Consider the following 18,996-nt stretch of genomic DNA (forward strand, 5'->3'; position numbering starts at 1 on the left):
TTTTATCTTAATTTAAATTTAAATTATTTAAATTTATATTATATATAAATTAATTTAAATTTTTGTAAAACTTCGTTATGATTTTTTTATTGAAATTCATACCTAGCCATACTAACTTTCTGTTTTTTAAATGAAATACTTCTGTATCATTTTCTAAGCAAAACAAATATGTTTTCTTTTAAAATTATTACATTACATTATTATTACATTGCCAATTTCTAAAACCAGTTGCAATTATGACGATTTTTCTGAAAAAGTGATGTTTTTCTTGCAATTTTATTGGCAACCCTATTCGGAAATTAAAAAGCAAAGTAAAGCTGAGGAACTCTCTATTGCTATCTGTAGAAATGAGAAAGACATTTGTATCAGTCTGCTATTTAAGCTTGCGTCGTTCGGTTCGTTTCGTGTAATGCAATAGACTTCGGTATCGTTAGCTGTTTTGGTTATTTATTTGCAAAATTTGTCAGTCAGTTAATATTGTGTTTGTAATAATGTGTTTGTCTTTTTTTCATTCTTCGTTTATCAACGAATCAATTGAGGTAAGTAAGTTTATGTGTTTTATTTATTATATTATACTAGTTTAATATAAAGGGTGATTTGTTAAGAGCTTGATAACTTTTTTTAAAAAAAAAACGCATAAAATTTGCAAAATCTCATCGGTTCTTTATTTGAAACGTTAGATTGGTCCATGACATTTACTTTTTGAAGATAATTTCATTTAAATGTTGACCGCGGCTGCGTCTTAGGTGGTCCATTCCGAAAGTCCAATTTTGGGCAACTTTTTCGAGCATTTCGGCCGGAATAGCCCGAATTTCTTCGGAAATGTTGTCTTCCAAAGCTGGAATAGTTGCTGGCTTATTTCTGTAGACTTTAGACTTGACGTAGCCCCACAAAAAATAGTCTAAAGGCGTCAAATCGCATGATCTTGGTGGCCAACTTACCGGTCCATTTCTTGAGATGAATTGTTCTCCGAAGTTTTCCCTCAAAATGGCCATAGAATCGCGAGCTGTGTGGCATGTAGCGCCATCTTGTTGAAACCACATGTCAACCAAGTTCAGTTCTTCCATTTTTGGCAACAAAAAGTTTGTTAGCATCGAACGATAGCGATCGCCATTCACCGTAACGTTGCGTCCAACAGCATCTTTGAAAAAATACGGTCCAATGATTCCACCAGCGTACAAACCACACCAAACAGTGCATTTTTCGGGATGCATGGGCAGTTCTTGAACGGCTTCTGGTTGCTCTTCACTCCAAATGCGGCAATTTTGCTTATTTACGTAGCCATTCAACCAGAAATGAGCCTCATCGCTGAACAAAATTTGTCGATAAAAAAGCGGATTTTCTGCCAACTTTTCTAGGGCCCATTCACTGAAAATTCGACGTTGTGGCAGATCGTAAGTCTATTCATGATGAAATGTCAAAGCATACTGAGCATCTTTCTCTTTGACACCATGTCTGAAATCCCACGTGATCTGTCAAATACTAATGCATGAAAATCCTAACCTCAAAAGAATCACCCTTTACAAGTGTGTGTTTTTGTTTTGTATACAAAAACTATAGTTTTACTGTACACCTATAATTTGCAATGCATTATATGCAAAAGTTTGTATTTCGCTGCAAAAAACCGAAATATAAAATACAGCAAAAAAAGTTCTGTCTCTCTCGTTTGTTATTCTCAATTTGCCGAAATTTATTCTAGGTGACGTAAAGAGAGTCTTTACATCTGATACATATTCTAAATATGTGTTAGTGTTATTCGATCTAATTTATATGTATTCATATTTTTCGCACAATGTTACCAACTGAGCGTTATTCTTTGTTTGAGACTGGCATGAGAAATTCTCTATATATGTGGTTGGTTCGTGTTTTTGTAGGATACATTCACAAAAAGTGAATCCACTAAAAAGAACAATGTAATTTTAGAATGATAAAAGTAGTTTGTAGTACTACGATGTCACAAAAGTGCAACTATTTGCAAGAAAATTTATTAGACAAAAATGTCTTTTTTTTTTAATTGTTGAGAAAACTTTTATTGTTAAGAATTTAGTTTTATTGTTAAAAATTTAGTAGTTTGAAGGAAAAAATTGAACTTCAAAAATGCAAAAATGTTTTTAGCCCCATACGAAGTTCAGCATGGACTTCAAAAATGCAAAAATGTCTTTAGCCCCATACGAAGTTCAGCATGGACGCTTTAGTGGTAAAATTTACAAATTTTGAGAAATTAAATATTCTTTAACAAGTGAAACAATAATTATGATACTTGTATTTGTCGATAAATATTTACATATTTCTGTCATATCGGCTTTTGTGATACATAGTTTTGTTAAAATCTTCTAAAATAATTCTTTATTTTTTTTCCTGGTGGGCTTAGGTTTTTTGAGTGTACGCTCGCTCTCCTTCTAAAATACAAAGAGACAAGAAAACCAACAAATCGGAAATTAAAAAACTACAACTGAGAGTCTTACCGTTTCCATGTTTAGAGAAGAGAAAGAGATTTGCATTAGTCCACTTTTTAAGCTTGCGGTGTTCAGTCGGTTTCGTGTAAAATGATAGATATCGGCATCGTTCGTTGTGTTGTTTACCTATTTGCAAAGTTAGGCGGTAGATTAATTAATAATAATTTGAGTTTTCAGTTAACATTGTACTAACATTGCGTTTGTTTTTTTCGTGAATATCAAGGGAATTCATCAACTGAGGCAAGTATGTTTGCTCTTTATTTTATTATACACTAGAGTATGTTTTACTTTCTTATGTGTGCAATGCAACAGTTTGTTTTCGCTGCAAAAACAAAAACACAAACCCAAACAAAAATTGGCTTAAAAGAATTTTCTCTCTCTCTCTTTTATTATTCTCAATTTGCCGAACTTTATTAATGGTGACGTAAGAGAGTCTTTACATCTGATACATATTCTAAATAAGTGTTATTGTCATTCGATCTAATTTATATGTATTTATTTCTTTCGCACAATGTTGCCAACTTAGCGTTTTTCTTTGTTTAAGACCGTCATGAGAAATTCTATATATATGTGGTTGGTTCGTGTTTTTGTAGGATACACTCACAAAAAGTGAATGCACTAGAAAGAAAAATGAAAATGTAGAATAAAAAAAGTACTACAAACGCCGATATCACAAAAAGTGTAACTATTTGCAAGAAAATTTATTAGACAAAAATGTCTTTTGTTTTTTTTTTAATTGTTAAGAAAAATTTCGTAGTTTGAAGGAAAAATTGAAGTTCAAAAATGCAAAAATGTCTTTAGCCCCATACGAAGTTCAGCATGGACGCTTTAGTGGTAAAATTTACAAATTTTTAGAAATTTTGATTTTGTTGGAAATACAAATTTATCAAATTTTTAAGTATAATTTCTTATTTTGAAATTTTAATTAATATCTTCTTTATTAAAACAAGGGAACATCCTCACTGAGATTGTTTTCTTTCCTGGGGAATGAAATTTGGCCAAAAAAGTTTACTTGTGGTGCAAAAAAATAAAGCCATTAAAAAGTTTAGAAAGAGTCGCAATGTTCATAAAATCGAGATTTCAGGTACAATGAAAAAAACAGTGAACCCACCAGGAAGAAAACTTTCGGTTTATTTTAGAAAATTTTGAATATTTTTAGAAAATTTTAACTAAACAGTATTACAAACGTTGGCATCACGCCGATGTCATAAAAATAAGTAAATATTTTTCGACCAATTCAAGAACATTTATTAGACATAACTAAGTTTTTTTCACTTGTTAAAGAAAATTTTGTAGTTTGAAGGAAAAATTTAAGTTCAAAATTCAAAATGTCTTTAGCCCCATACGAAGTTCATGATGGCCGCATTTTTGGTAAAATTTACAAATTTAAAGAAATAATGAACTATTTTGTAGAAGACACGAATTTAGTTAATCTTTATGCTTCTTTTGTGTATATTTTTTTCCTCGGCTTTAGCTAATTTAACTAACGTACACAAAAAATTATTAGAGTAAAGGAAACTTTCTCCAAACATAATAATTCCATGAACCAAAATAAAGTTAAATTAGCTTTAGTGAAATAGTGACTTCACTTTTTTTTGAGTGTAGTCTGGAATCAGCAGCGTTAGTTTAATATCTAATTTCGTTAGGAAGTCCTGCAAATTCCGCTTCCTAAATTATTCGATCAGCAATATAAATATGATAGAGGAGGAAATTCACCAAAGTTCAACAATTAGTACACAGAAAAAACAAAACATTTGTAAAAATGGTGCTAATATTTACTTATATTTATTGCAAAAAAAAGTTTTATTTTAGTTTTTTTTTTTTTTTAAATTTTGTAAGACATTTTCCACAGCCCAACGATTTTTTCATGCCAAGTAGGTCTCAAAAAATGAACTAAATACCAATAAAATTGCAATGACATAATAATGCTAACTTAAACAGAAGAAGTTTCTCGTACACTTCACAAAAAAAAAAAAAAATAGTAAGAATGAACTACAGCGTGGTTAAAATGGGAATGATCTGGCGCTTATGATTTTTTTCTTTATTTTTAGTTAATTTTTGCTTTTCGAAAATCATTCATTTTATAAATGGTAGTTAAAAATCCAAAAATGTGAGAAAATTTTCGTTAATTTAAAAAATCTTAAATACAATTTAGTTCAATTTTCGCGAGTTAGTTCATTTTTCCCATAAAATAGTTTACTTTTTTGCTGTGTGTATTCACTGTAGTTCGTGGCTTTCTTCTGAAAATATACCTTCATCCTTCCCGATGTTATGAAATTGTTAGTTTGGTCCCTTCTTTGGTTTAGACTATGATTCAGTCACATTCAATGGCTACTTTGGTATTTACCACAAGTCCACATCTTTGACAGGCAATATTCAACTTTTGTTCATCTTAAGCCCACTGTATCATGTCATTCCTGTATTAGATGCCTGCCAGCCACCTCATTGAGATACTTTTGTTGCCTTTATCGCTTGGCTAAATTTAATGACGACCATTACGTGTAAATGATGCTGATGAGGTGAGCAATTGTGCTTAAACTAATCAGTTTACCCAGTTCACATTCATGCCTCTGGCCAACATGAAAGAACAACCAAGGCAAAGTCTATGGGCAAGAGGAGATCTAGATGAGAAACAGTAAAAGTGGCTGAAATGTGGTCATACAAATCGAATTTATGACACATCAAAAACGTTAAGATGCATATAAAAACCTGAAGTGAAATAAAGGTACAACAACGAAATCCCAATAATAAACTTTCAAATCATGGTTTGGCCAATGGAAAAGACATGGGACCAAGGATCTATGAAAGTTTCACCGTTAAGCTAAAAAGGAGGAGTGAGATTTGAGAATATGGCCAACAGGGCTTTTGTTGGCCTCAACCGCCCTTCCCCCAAGCTTCAAGAAACAATAAAAAGCAGTTTTGTGTAAATGATAAAAATTTCTGCCACCGTAAATGATGTTACATGAATGAGGACAATCGTCCATGGGTTTATCTAGAAGCAGAAAATGGACATAAAATTAGAAAAGAATTGTAAAGGAAGTGAGCTTGGTGAGTTGCCATACGAATACACGATTGTAAGGTCGAAATTTTATTGGAACTTTTCTTACGTGAGTATCGTAGTTACTGTTGTAAATGTCAACTTAATTTAACGTCTCTTTTAGACGCCATTACAGTCGCCATCAATGGCGTCTTTTAATTTTTATCTAGCAATTTTCTAAGATAACCATTGTCCTAAAGTTGCTTCATTTGAAACATCCAACAAATGAAAAACAGGCAAACAATTTTATGACTAAAACTTAGGCATGCACATTGTTAGTTTTTAAGGAGTTTAGGAAAAATAAGAAAATCTTAAATTATTTTCTTTAATTTGTGTGAAAACATTCTTATTTAGTTTATAACGAAATTGTATTTCTTCGATTCATTGGTCGCAAACTACTTGAGAATCCTTTAGTTTCCACACACACACAATTATTTGCAGATCCTTGAAGAAAAACTTTTTAAAATTCTTTGAATGTCTCTTACGTTGAAGTTTCCAAAGTTTTTATTTGAATTTTCAATTTCCCCCTCAACAATTTGAGCTTGAAGAATTATTTGCTTATACCAAATACTCCAATTGCTTTGCAAAGCTCCGGAATGTTGTCTATTGCAAATTAACATTCGTTTGCCATTTGCGGTTGAATGATTATTTTGCTTGAGACCACTTGTTCGAGGATAAAACATTCAAAGGATATGCATATACATTTAGTGAAAATGGACAAATGGATATTTGCGAAATGCAATTGATTGCAGACATGTATGTCTTCAAATAAATATCTTGGAAAGTTAAGATGATACAAAATGGTCTTTAATAGGAGACACTTGGGAGATGTCTTTAAAGAAAGAGCGAATTTATGGCTTAAGAGAACCAATATTGGTAGGTAAGATTATATTCCTGTGTGTGGCCTTCGATGGGGAAGTGTTAACCTTTATCTTACTGGGCTGTTTCTCTAACAAAAGTCAAGAATTGTATTACCAACCGATATTGATTTTGTTCCATTTTTCTAGTATCCAGTATTCCTTTTTTGTGTAAAATCTCGACAGTAACTATTTGTGAAAATTGGCAACATGATTGAAAATAGTTTGAGCATCAAATGTAGGATCCTCCTAAGTACATTCTAGGGTATTGCAACTAAATTTGAGCAATTTAGAGCAAAGAAGTACTAGTCCAAAATTCCCTTCCCACCACCCAAAGTATTGCCTTTATTTTGTGTTGACTTCAGGAAAGTCTTCCATAATGGTGCTTATTTATTTGTTACCTTATTTCCTACCATTCGTACATTGAAAATCTTATGGGAGTTACCCACAATCTCCGTCTCTGATAACACTTGACATTTATGAATTGTTTTTCATTAATATTTTCAAAATGAATTATGCAAATTTTTCCTACTCCAAGGCACACAATTATTTTGGTACGATACAATGTTGTCTTAGTTGCTACTTTTTTTTGTTGTTTGGTACTAACGACATTCGACGTTCGAGAAAATCGAGACTATCAATATTCAAATCTGGTTGCAATAATTGCAGACATAAATTTTGAAATATCTGGAAGACCCCCCTTGGTTTTGAATGAAAAAAGATGAAGAAGGAAGAGGAAAAAAACACACAATCCCCCTCAAATGTTATGGCTGAGTGAATATTCTCGAAATAAGCAAGAAAAAAAAATTGTGCGAAGTACACCAACAAAATGTATTCAAGTGAACAATAATGATTTGAAATTATTTTCATTTACACAAATACTGTGTTGCTGCTGTTTTTTTTTTGTTCTTTGGTCTTCGAAGACCTGAAGAGGAAAGTTGTTTAGACATTTGAGGTTATGAACAACAATTCGAGCTTTGTATTTGTAAAGCATGATAGGAAGGCCACAGATAAAGGACTACAGGTCCTGTGAATGAATGTTGAAAAGATTGTAAATCTAGTGTTAACATCAATATCCTTAAATGTCTGCGATGTTATAGCACCGCACAATAGCAATCATCCTCTTCATCGCCATACTAATGGTCATGGGATACACAGACAAAAAAAAAGTAAATACGGAACATGGTTTCAATGTGTTTCTCAAGGTGGGATTTAGAAAAGGGGTAGCAAAGCAAAGTATCCAACATTGAAAAAAAATTGGATAAATTCGTAGGGCTTCTTTTAAAAGATTGTCAAGCTTTGATGCAAATTTCATTAAAACTTGATGAGGAATACCCCAAAGCAACTTTTCACAAAGTTACTATTCTATATAATGGATTATTGGAGAAAAGTAATCGTGAAAATATGACATTTTAGCGGCTAAACTAGATTTTTTACTGTTTGGTAGATTGGTAGAATTCTTGATGTTTTTTTATGCAAAATATTCCTAATAAAAGGTACTTACATTTTCTATAGAAATAAAATTTTGAGAAAATTTTCTACAGATATAAAAATTTTGAGAAAATTTGCTATAGAAATAAAATTTTGGCAAAATTTTCTATAGAAATAACATTTTTAAAAAATTTTCTATAGAAATAAAATTTTGACGAAATTTTCTACAGAAAAAACATTTTGACAAAATTTTCTACAGAAATAAAATTATGAGACAACTTTCTATAGAAATAAAATTTTGACAAATTTTTCTATAAAATTAAAATTTTGACAAAATTTTCTATAGAAATAAAATTTTGACAAAATTTTCTATAGAAATAAAATTTTGACACAATTTTCTATAGAAATAAAATGTTGACAAAATTTTCTATAGAAATAAAATTTTGCACAAATTTTCTGTATAAATAAAATTTTGCAAAAATTTTCTTTATATATATAAAATTTTGACAAAATTTTCTATAGAAATAAAATTTTGCAAAAATTTTCTATATAAATAAAATTTTGACAAAATTTTCTATAGAAATAAAATGTTGAAATTTTCTATAGAAATAAAATTCTAACAAAATTTTCTAAGGAAATAATATTTTGACAAAATTTTCTATAGAAATAATATTTTGTCAGGATTTTCTATAGAAACAAAATTTTCTATGGAAATAAAATGTTCACAAAATTCCCATTGAAATAAAGTTTTGGAAAAATTTTCTACAGAAATAAAATTTTGACAAATTTTGCAATAGAAATAAAGTTTTGCAAACATTTTCTACAGAAATAAAATTTTTAAAAATTTTCTACAGAAATAAAATTTTGAGAAAATTTTCTATAGAAATAAAATTTTGAAAAAATATTCGGTAGAAATAAAATTTTTAGAAAATTTACTATAGAAATAAAATTTTGAAAAAATATCGATAGAAATAAAATTTTTAGAAAATTTTCTATGGAAATAAAATTTTAACAAAATTTTCTACACAAATAACATTTTGAGAAAATTTTCTTTAGAAATAAAATTGAGACAAAATTTTCTATAGAAATAATATTTTGCAAAAATTTTCTATAGGAATAAAATTTAAAAAAAATATTGAGAAAATTTTCTATAGAAACAAAATTTTACAAAATTTTCTATGGAAATAAAATTTTGACAAAATTTCCATAGAAATTAAGTTTTGACAAAATTTTGTATAGAAATACAATTTTGACAAAATTTTCTACATAAATAACATTTTAACAAAATTTTCTACAGAAATAAAATTTTGACAAAATTTTCTATAGAAAAAAATTCTGATAAAATTTTCTATTGACAAAATTTTCTATAGAAATAAAATTTTGATAAAATTTTCTATAGAAATAAAATTTTGCAAAAATTTTCTATATAAATAAAATTTTGACAAAATTTTCTATAGAAATAATATTTTGATAAAATTTTCTATTCAAATAAAATTTTGACAACATTTTTTATAGAAATCAAATTTGACAAATTTTTTATAGAAATAAAATTTTGACAAAGTTTTCTATAGAAATAAAATTTGGACCAAATTTTCTATAGAAATAAAATTTTGACAAAATTTTCTATAGAAATAAAATTTTGACAAAATTTTCTATAGAAATAAAATTTTGACAAAATTTTCTATAGAAATAAAAGTTTGACAAAATTTTCTATAGAAAAAATTAACAAAATTTTCTATAGAAATAAAATTTTGACACATTTTTCTATAGAAAACAAATTTGACAAAATTTTCTATGAAAAAAAAATTGGACAAAATTTCCATAGAAATAAAGTTTTGACAAAGAAATAAAATTTTAACAAAATTTTCAACAGAAATAACATTATGAGAAAATTTTCTTTAGAAATAAAATTTAGACAAAATTTTCTATAGAAATAATATTTTGCAAAAATTTTCTATAGAAATAAAATTTTAATAAAATATTGAGAAACAAAATTTTCTATGGAAATAAAATTTTGACAAAATTTCCATAGAAATAAAGTTTTGACAAAATTTTCTATAGAAATACAATTTTGACAAAATTTTCTTTAGAAATAACATTTTAACAAAATTTTACAAAATTTTCTATGGAAATAAAATTTTGACAAAATTTCCATAGAAATAAAGTCTTGACAAAATTTTCTATAGAAATACAATTTTGACAAAATTTTCTACAGAATTAACATTTAAACAAAATTTTCTACAGAAATAAAATTTTGACAAAATTTTCTATAGAAATAAAATTTTGACAAAATTTTCTATAGAAATAAAATTTTGACAAAATTTTCTATAGAAATAAAATTTTTACAAAATTTTCTATAGAAATAAAAGTTTGACGAAATTTTCTATAGAAATAAAATTTTAACAATATTTTCTATAGAAATAAAATTTTGACACAATTTTCTATAGAAAACAAATTTGACAAAATTTTCTATGGAAAAAAAATTTGGACAAAATTTCCATAGAAATAAAGTTTTGACAAAATTTTCTATAGAAATAAAATTTTGACAAAAATTTCTATAGAAATAAAATTTTGAAAAATTTTTCTATAGAAATAAAATTTTAACAGAATTTTCTCTAGAATTTTTTTTATAGAAATAACAGTTTGACAACGTTTTCTATAGAAATAAAATTTTGACAACATTTTCTATAGAAATAAAATTTTGACAAAATTTTCTACAGAAATAACATTTTAACAAACATTTCTACAGAAATAAAATTTTGACAAAATTTTCTATAGAAAAAAATTTTGACAAAATCTTCTATTGACAAAATTTTTTATAGAAATAAAATTTTGACAAAATTTTCTATAGAAATAAAATTTTGACAAAATTTTCTATAGAAATAAAATTTTGACATTTTTTTGTTATAGAAATAACAGTTTGACAAAGTTTTCTATAGAAATAAAATTTTCTATAGAAATAAAATTTTGACAAAATTTTCTATAGAAATAACATTTTTGACAAAATTTTCTATAGAAATAAAATTTTGACAACATTTTCTATAGAAATAAAATTTTGACAAAATTTTCTATAGAAATAAAATTTTAACAAAATTTTCTATAGAATTAAAATTTGGCCATAATTTTCTATAGAAATAAAATTTTGAAAAAATTTTCTATGGAAATAAAATTTTGACAAAATCTTCTATTGACAAAATTTTTTATAGAAATAAAATTTTGACAAAATTTTCTATAGAAATAAAATTTTGACAAATTTTTTTATAGAAATAACAGTTTGACAAAGTTTTCTATAGAAATAAAATTTTGACAAAATTTTCTATAGAAATAAAATTTTGACAAAATTTTCTATAGAAATAAAATTTTGACAAAATTTTCTATAGAAATAAAATTTTGACAATATTTTTTACTTAAGAATAAGAATAAATTTCCTTTAAGAATAAATTTCTTTCTTATTTTCAATTATATTAAAAGTCGATTCCAAAATCTGCCAATGAAGTATTTTTATTCATATGTTTCTTTTTTCAGTGTATCTTCCCTTTGCATTTTAAACTTAGCCTTTCTATCCTTGAGATATCGATGTCCTTTTGTGTAAGTTTCATTTCAAATCGTGATATTCTTTTTCTCCATTGAATGGCATAAAAAGAAACTCCCCTTCGTTTTTGTTGTTACAATCCATATTTTTGAATTATGCAAAGTTTCAGTTTTTTTCTCCTCGCTCACTTATGCCGCCATTCAGAAAACAAACCCGCATTTGAAAGAGCATCAAGTTAATGGTACTTGAGAATCTTCATGTTCATCGCCATCATCATAATCATCATCTGTAAACAATCTCCGGCAGTGTCTTGAACTTCTTTGTTTATTTTCTATAGAAATGTACATATTACGTGGCATTGAGGTTTGAGGCAGATTTAGGGTTTTTGGGGAAGATAGTACCAGATTAGAATTATATGCTATAACATACAAATAATTTAGCTAAAAAATAAAACTAAATTTTTTTATTTATTTCAAGCTCACTTAGCGATTCTTTCCAAACCACTATTCTGTCGTCAAAACCTAAGTTGACATTTTCAAAATGTGAAAAATTTGAATTTTCGATTTTTTTCAATAATTAAAAAAATCTATATTCGTTTTTCTTTTGGTAATTTGAAAAAGTCGACTTGCGAATTCCGGTTTTTGGGTGATTTGTCGAAGAAAAGTGATCATTGCATTTGTCTTACTATTCAAATTCAATGTTACGATTTTTTCGTTAAAGTTGTATTGGTCGGTTTTGGCCATTATCAACAGTCGTTTTTTTTTTTTTTATTTTGAAAAACAGTGAAATTAGTTGGTTTGGCTCGATTTTCGAAAACATCCAAAGTCAATTTCGTAGACTACAAAAATTAAATTTCCCAGTTTCGTATCACTACCGTAAACCTATACTCATCAAAGACTAAGTAACTCCTTGAAACTAATTACCCAAAATATTTACGAAATGCTAGGGAGCATTGATTTAGCAACGAAAGGTTTCGGCTTCTATGTTGGTCTTTGGGCCAAGCGGTACTGTGGGTTAAATCGATGGTTGAAGTTAAGCTTAGATTTCATTTCATGGTCCCCCATATTGGTCCATTTTAAAGTATAGCTTCCATTTAAATCAATCTCCACATTTGATTCCTTGAAGGTATTTTCTTCGATCGGCTTTAAATTCAATACAAAATTCAACACGTATTGACTTCTTGATGATTCCGATGGTTTTCCCATTCAATGACTTTCTATATAAACTCTATATAATACGATTTCGAGACAACTATCACATATCTGGGGCTTTGCCATCATAATTAATCGGAAATAAAGTCTCTATGTTGTACAAGATTTATTTTACATTCAATCCTCTATTGAATTTGCTTCTCAAAATAATTGAAATGCTCAAGTGTACGTTTCCTAGATGGTTATGCATATTTATTCTCAATTCGTTTCGAATGATTAAATCTTAACGATTTTTGCCTGAAAAAGAGAAATCGTCATCATCATCATCATCATCTGTGCTTATGACTGCCTATCACCAAATTAAAATCTCTTCCTTGGTCTTCAATCCTGTAGGGCCAGTTTTTTCGCATTCCCTTGGAAATAACAAGAATTTTGTTTGAGGTATAACCTTTTGTCTGTTGTTGGTTGGTCGAGTACGTGTTTTTCTGTATCCCAAACGCATCAAGGTGATGTCATGAAGTCCTTAAACTCACTGAAAATACTTGAGACACTTTTAAGGACTACTTCAGCATTGGTGAATATAATAAATATTATACTCATGAATGCTTCGATGATAACCACAAAACAATTACATTTCGTATTTTGATACTTCGTGTTTTGGTTTGTTTTTTTTTTTTTTTGTGGAGAGGAACTGTATTTGCGAAAAATTAGAATTTTTTATTGCATGATTTGAAAAAGAGATATTCCTACTTTAAAGTAGACGGTGTGTGTGTACATCAAAATACAAATAAAAAGTTTCGATTCAATGCTATTTCGATTTTAATATACTCTTGTTTTGCCCAATTCTAAACGAAGCATAAGCTCTAGATGAATAAAATCCAGGAGGTAGGATTGATAAAATCGTTCTCCACGGGAAATTGGTGCAAATTGCCACTGACTAACCTATCATCAGTTTGTCGCAATTTTTAAATTTTCTTATAATTTATTTATGTGTTCTTATTGGTAACTGAAATCTTATTGGTAACTGGTTTAATACAAAATTTATTTGATTTTGATCACAAAACCCTATTAATTTTTTATTTGAAGCAAATAATTATTTATTTATAATTATTTTATTTTTATATTTATTTATTATTATTTTACCGTTAGATAAAATAATTTTCTTGTAATTATGGATATAACAATTATAAAATTGGAGTTCCCTCCGGATTCAAGTCAAAAGCTAATGAATCAATATCAGAGTGGCTGATATGTAATGCAATTTTATTTCAATTGTATTGTTCAAAAGCAAATAGCATAGAATTTTAGACTCAGTTTAGCTACATTTGGCACGAATTATGGTCTTCAAACAACCGACAAATCCACCACACGCTACACGATTTTTTTTAAGAAATTTTATTTCTATAGAAAAGTTTGTCACCATGTTTTTGAAAAATTTTTTTTTAACAAATTTTATTTCTATAGAAAATTTTGTCAAAATTTTGTTTCTATAGAAAATTTTGTCAAAATTTAATTTCTATAGAAAATTTTGTCAAAACTTTATTTTTATAGAAAATTTTATCAAAATTTTATTTCTATAGAAAATTGTTTCAAAAATGTTGTCAACATTTTATTGCTATAGAAAATTTTGTCAAAATTTTATTTCTATAGAAAATTTTGCCAAAATTTTATTTCTATAGAAAATTTTGTCAAGATTTTATTTTTATAGAAAATTTTGTCAAAATTTAATTTCTATAGAAAATTTTGTTAAAACTTTATTTTTATAGAAAATTTAATCAAAATTTTATTTCTATAGAAAATTTTTTCAAAATTTTATTTTGAAAATTTGGTCAAAATTTATATTGACAATTTTGTCAAAAATATTTTTCTGTAGAAAATTTGTCAAACATTTTATTTCCATAGAAAATTGTGTCAATTTTATTTCTGTAGAAAATTTTGTCAAAATTTTATCTCTACAGAAAATTATTGCAAAATTTTATCTCTACAGAAAATTATTGCAAAATTTTATACCTATAGAAAATTTTTGCAAAATTTTATATCTTTAGAATATTTGTGTAAAATTTATTGTATCTATAAACATTTTTTTGAAAAATTGTATCCCTATAGAAATTAGTTTGCTATAAAAATTGCTGTCAAAATTTTATCTCTATAGAAAATGTTTTTCTATAGAAAAAATTTTCAAAATTTCTATTGAAAATTTTGTCAAAAATACTTTTCTATCGATTTTGTCAAAAATTTTATTTCCATAGAAATTTGTGTCAACATTTTATTTCAATAGAAAATTTTGTTGAAATGTTATTTCTATAGAAAATTTTATCTTTACAGAAAAGTATTGCAAAATTTTATCCCTATAGAAAATTTGTTCAAAATTTTATATCTATAGAAAATTTGTTCAAAATTTTACCTTTATAGAAAATTTGTGCAAAATTGTATCTCTTTAGAAAATTTGTGTAAAATTTATCTCTTTAGAAAATTGTTGCAAAATTGTATGTATAAAAAAATTTTTGCAAAATTGTATCTCTATGGAAATTTGTTTGCTATAAAAATGCTCTCAAAATGTTATCTCTATAGAAAATGTTGTCAAATTTTTTTCTATTTATGACGTACCTCTTTGTTGGAGAGGAATATTTTGCAAAATCTTCCAAAACCAGGGCTGTGGAGTCGGAGTCGGAGTCTTGGAGTCGGAGTCGGAGCCGGAGTCGTATACATTTTGCTCGACTCCGACTTCGGCGAAACAAAATTTGAAAAACACTTCATATCTTTGCAACAAAAGAAATATTTCGACAAATTAGATTCGATTGGTGTTTTTAATCGAACAACGAAGCACTGGATTTCAGGCCATTCAAAGTGTATTTATATGGGTGAAATTTCAAGGTGATATAAAAAGTAGGTTTTACTAGAATATGGGCTGAATTGATCAATTGTATAGTCCATTTTTAACATATTAAACTATCGATTTTTAACTCTATAAATACATATTCTGGAGATTCTTGTTATCTACCCATATTTTGATGTGGTCTCTATATAGTCTTGTGTCGTATTTTAATTTATTGACCTGACATTAAAATGTAGAGTTCTTTACATCCCTGAAATGCTGAGATTTGTCGTCGAGTCGTATAAAAAATTAAAATTAGAGTTCTTTTGGACATATAAACACATATGGCAAAATAGAATACTTATATCGGTATATTTTTGGAACACTACACCTTAAAATTACAATTGGAATACTGTTAAATTGAGATTTAAGTACACCATTTAGAGTCTACTCCGGAGTCGAGGCTAATAAGAAATGCTGGAGTCGGAGCCGGAGTAGAGCAAAATTGACTCGAGTCCACAGCCCTGACCAAAACATCAGGAAATAAGGTGCGTTACTGCTACTCGCACTTGTTTGTTCACAAACTGCTCAATTTGGAATGGATTCTTATCGGAAGAACCAAATTTGGTAACTGGATATTTACGTGTGGGCTAAGCAACTCCTTTGCTTTTTCCAGTCTAACTCTTTTGTACATCGGTGGGCTGTTGCACTTTTTGGAATTTCCATGGTTTCAGTCTCAGATAATTTTCAGGCGATATGTTCACTTCACGAGCAAGATTTGTACCGCTGCGGCGTGAATTTCGATCAAATCTGGCCTTCATATTTTTCTGGTGTTGTTACCGTGTTTTTTCACCAATTTTTGAACTCTATAAAACACTGAAAGGATCGAGCAATGGTATGAGAAACAAACGATAAATCTGCCAGCTTTGCGACAAATGATTTTGAAATTATGGCAACCTGAAGTTGGTTGCAATTCATATCAAACACCCTGTATATTTTCAGACTTCTATATAAACAAAAATTATTGTGATAATTATTATTTTAATTAAAAACTTAAAAATTTTCAATCATTTTCGTAATTAACTTTATTTTTTGATTTGATTAAAAGGTAAATTCTATCAATTCATTTTTTAATGGTTGACGTTTTCAACTTCAATCAGCTTTTTAGTTGGAAAAATTTGACGATATATGTTTTTTGGTGTAGTAGCCCTTTATTACACAGATAATTTGAAACCCTTCCCCTTTTGATTCTAGAAATTTCAATATAGCCCATCTTTTCGGTGTTACAAATCTCTGGTCCTCATAGTCCTCGTAGTTCATATTTCTTAAGACAAATGTCTTTCTCTTCTTTGCAGACATTCGGCAATTGAACTTTAAAATCATTTAACCTCAAAAGACATTTTTGTTGATTCTCCTTCTACCGAATGCAGTAAATCACATAGATAGTGAACCTAGAAATAGCTAAATATACAAAACTAATTTGTTTTCATTCATTTCGTTGGTTTTATGAGGACATTTTTCAAAAACAAAATTTGTCCAAAGTAATAAAATTTGTCCAAAATAAGAAAATATGTTCGTTTGCCCATACAAAGGCAATCAGAGAATTTTTTTTAGTATTAGCCAAAAGGACTATTGATTTAAAATATTACAAACAAACACGTACACACATTAACACAATTATCTCTATAGGAAAATTGAAACCCCCTGCTCTCGACAAGGCTATATTGTCAACTGCTATAGATTATTCATAAGCGTAATAAATTTTTACGCTTCAATATTTTTGTTGTTGCGAAAATTTATATTGCGCGTAAGTAATTTTATGACTTTGTGGTTTTTGAGGTCCTTTTTTCAATATTTATTATAAATACAAAGTGGAGATAGTGTTAGTGTAGTGGAGGGGGTGGTAAGCGGGTGTAAAAGAAATGAAATTATTACTTTACCCTGTCCTTGGTATGGCAATAAAAATCGATTAAACCGATATTGAGGAGGCAGAAGTTTGGGGAGTACAAGGAATGTAAGTGTGATTTTTCCCGAAAAGGCGCCATAGTAAATCATACGGAAAAACTATACGCTGATGATTTACTGATAACTCATGCCATGAATCCTCGTTGCATTACAAAGGACTCTATTTGCTGCTGTTAGCTTTGAGCAAACACAAGTGTTACTTAGTTGTTATCTGTTTGTCTAACTGCCTGTGTGACTGTGTGTTGTAAGTTATATGTTTGTATATGTGTGTCCTGTAACATATTTATTTGATTAACTGCTTTTGTGGACTCTTCTCCCTCCACCCGCATATAGATACCATTATATTAGAGGGTATAGTTTCAAAGCCACAGGGACTACAAGGAATTCGTACATTGTTGCAAACACTTGCTACTTATGATTATTATCATAAATTAATGTTATGACACTTATTATTACCCTCCAAGTTGTAACATTGCAAAATCACAATAATCTCTGTACAGTGGTATTGAGACAAAAAAAGTTATTCATATTTTACTATGCCGATAATAATCTACCAAAATTTTAAGCAAATTTTACCATAAAACTATCACACAAAAATATTTTGCGAAATTTTATTTCTATAGAAAATTTTGTCAAAATTTTACTTCTATAGAAAATTTTATCACAATTTTGTTTTTAGAAAATTTTGTCAAAATGTTATTTCTATAGAACATTTTTTCAAAATTTTATTTCTATACAAAATTTTGTCAAAACTTATTTCCATAGAAAATTTTGTCAAAATTTTACTTCTATAGAAAATTTTATCACAATTTTGTTTTTAGAAAATTTTGTCAAAATGTTATTTCTATAGAACATTTTTTCAAAGTTTTATTTCTATAGAAAATTTTGCCAAAACTTATTTCCATAGAAAATTTTGCCAATTTTTTGCTATAGACAATTTTATCAAAATTTTACTTCTATAGAAAATTTTGCCAAAATTTTATTTCTATAGAAAATTTTGGTAAAATTTTATTTCTATAGAAAATGTTGTTAAAATTTTATTCCTACAGAAAATTTTGTCAAAATTTAGTTCTATAGAAAATTTTGTCAATTTTTTACTATAGAAAATTTTGTCAAAATTTTATACCTATACAAAGTTTTGTCAAAATTTTATTTCTATAGAAACTTTTGTCGAAATGTTATTTCTGTAGAAAATTTTGTCAAAATTTTATTTCTATAGAAAATTTTGTCAACATTTTATTTCTATAGAAAATTTTGTCAAAATTTTAATGCTATAGAAAATTTGGTCAAAATTTTAGTTTTATAGCAAATTTTGTTAAAATTTTATTTCTATAGAAAATTTTGTCAAAATGTTCCCTATAGAAAATTTTGTCAAAATATTTTTTTGTTATAGAAAATCTTTTCAAAATTTTATTTCTATAGAAAATTTTGTCAAAACATATTCCCATAGAAAATTTTGTCAATTTTTTTGCTATAGAAAATTTTGTCAAAATTTTATTTCTTTATAAAATTATGTCAAAATTTTATTTCTACAGAAAATTTTGTCAAAATGTTATTTCTATAGAAAATTTTGTCAAAACTTATTTCCATAGAAAATTTTGTCAATTTTTTGCTATAGAAAATTTTGTAAATATTTTTGCTATAGAAAATTTTGTCAACATTTTCTTTCTATAGAAAATTTTGTCAAAATTTTATTTCTATAGAAAATTTTGACAAAATTTTATTTTTATAGAAAACTTGTCAACATTTTAC

At 27.4% G+C, this 18,996-nt stretch overlaps 1 long non-coding RNA gene across 2 annotated transcripts in view; it reads left to right on the top strand.

Moving 5' to 3' along the window:
• The first annotated feature begins 401 nt into the window (after window positions 1–401).
• Window positions 402–18,996, top strand: part of LOC142233197 (uncharacterized) — a 423,130-nt gene continuing 404,535 nt past the window's right edge. For both annotated transcript variants that reach the window (XR_012721351.1, XR_012721350.1), the window contains exon 1: window positions 402–539. This is a non-coding gene — a long non-coding RNA (uncharacterized LOC142233197). The remainder of the gene's footprint in view (window positions 540–18,996) is intronic.

This window comes from Haematobia irritans, chromosome 4, assembly GCF_050003625.1.
Source record: "Haematobia irritans isolate KBUSLIRL chromosome 4, ASM5000362v1, whole genome shotgun sequence".
Classification (NCBI taxonomy): Eukaryota; Metazoa; Arthropoda; class Insecta; order Diptera; family Muscidae; genus Haematobia; species Haematobia irritans.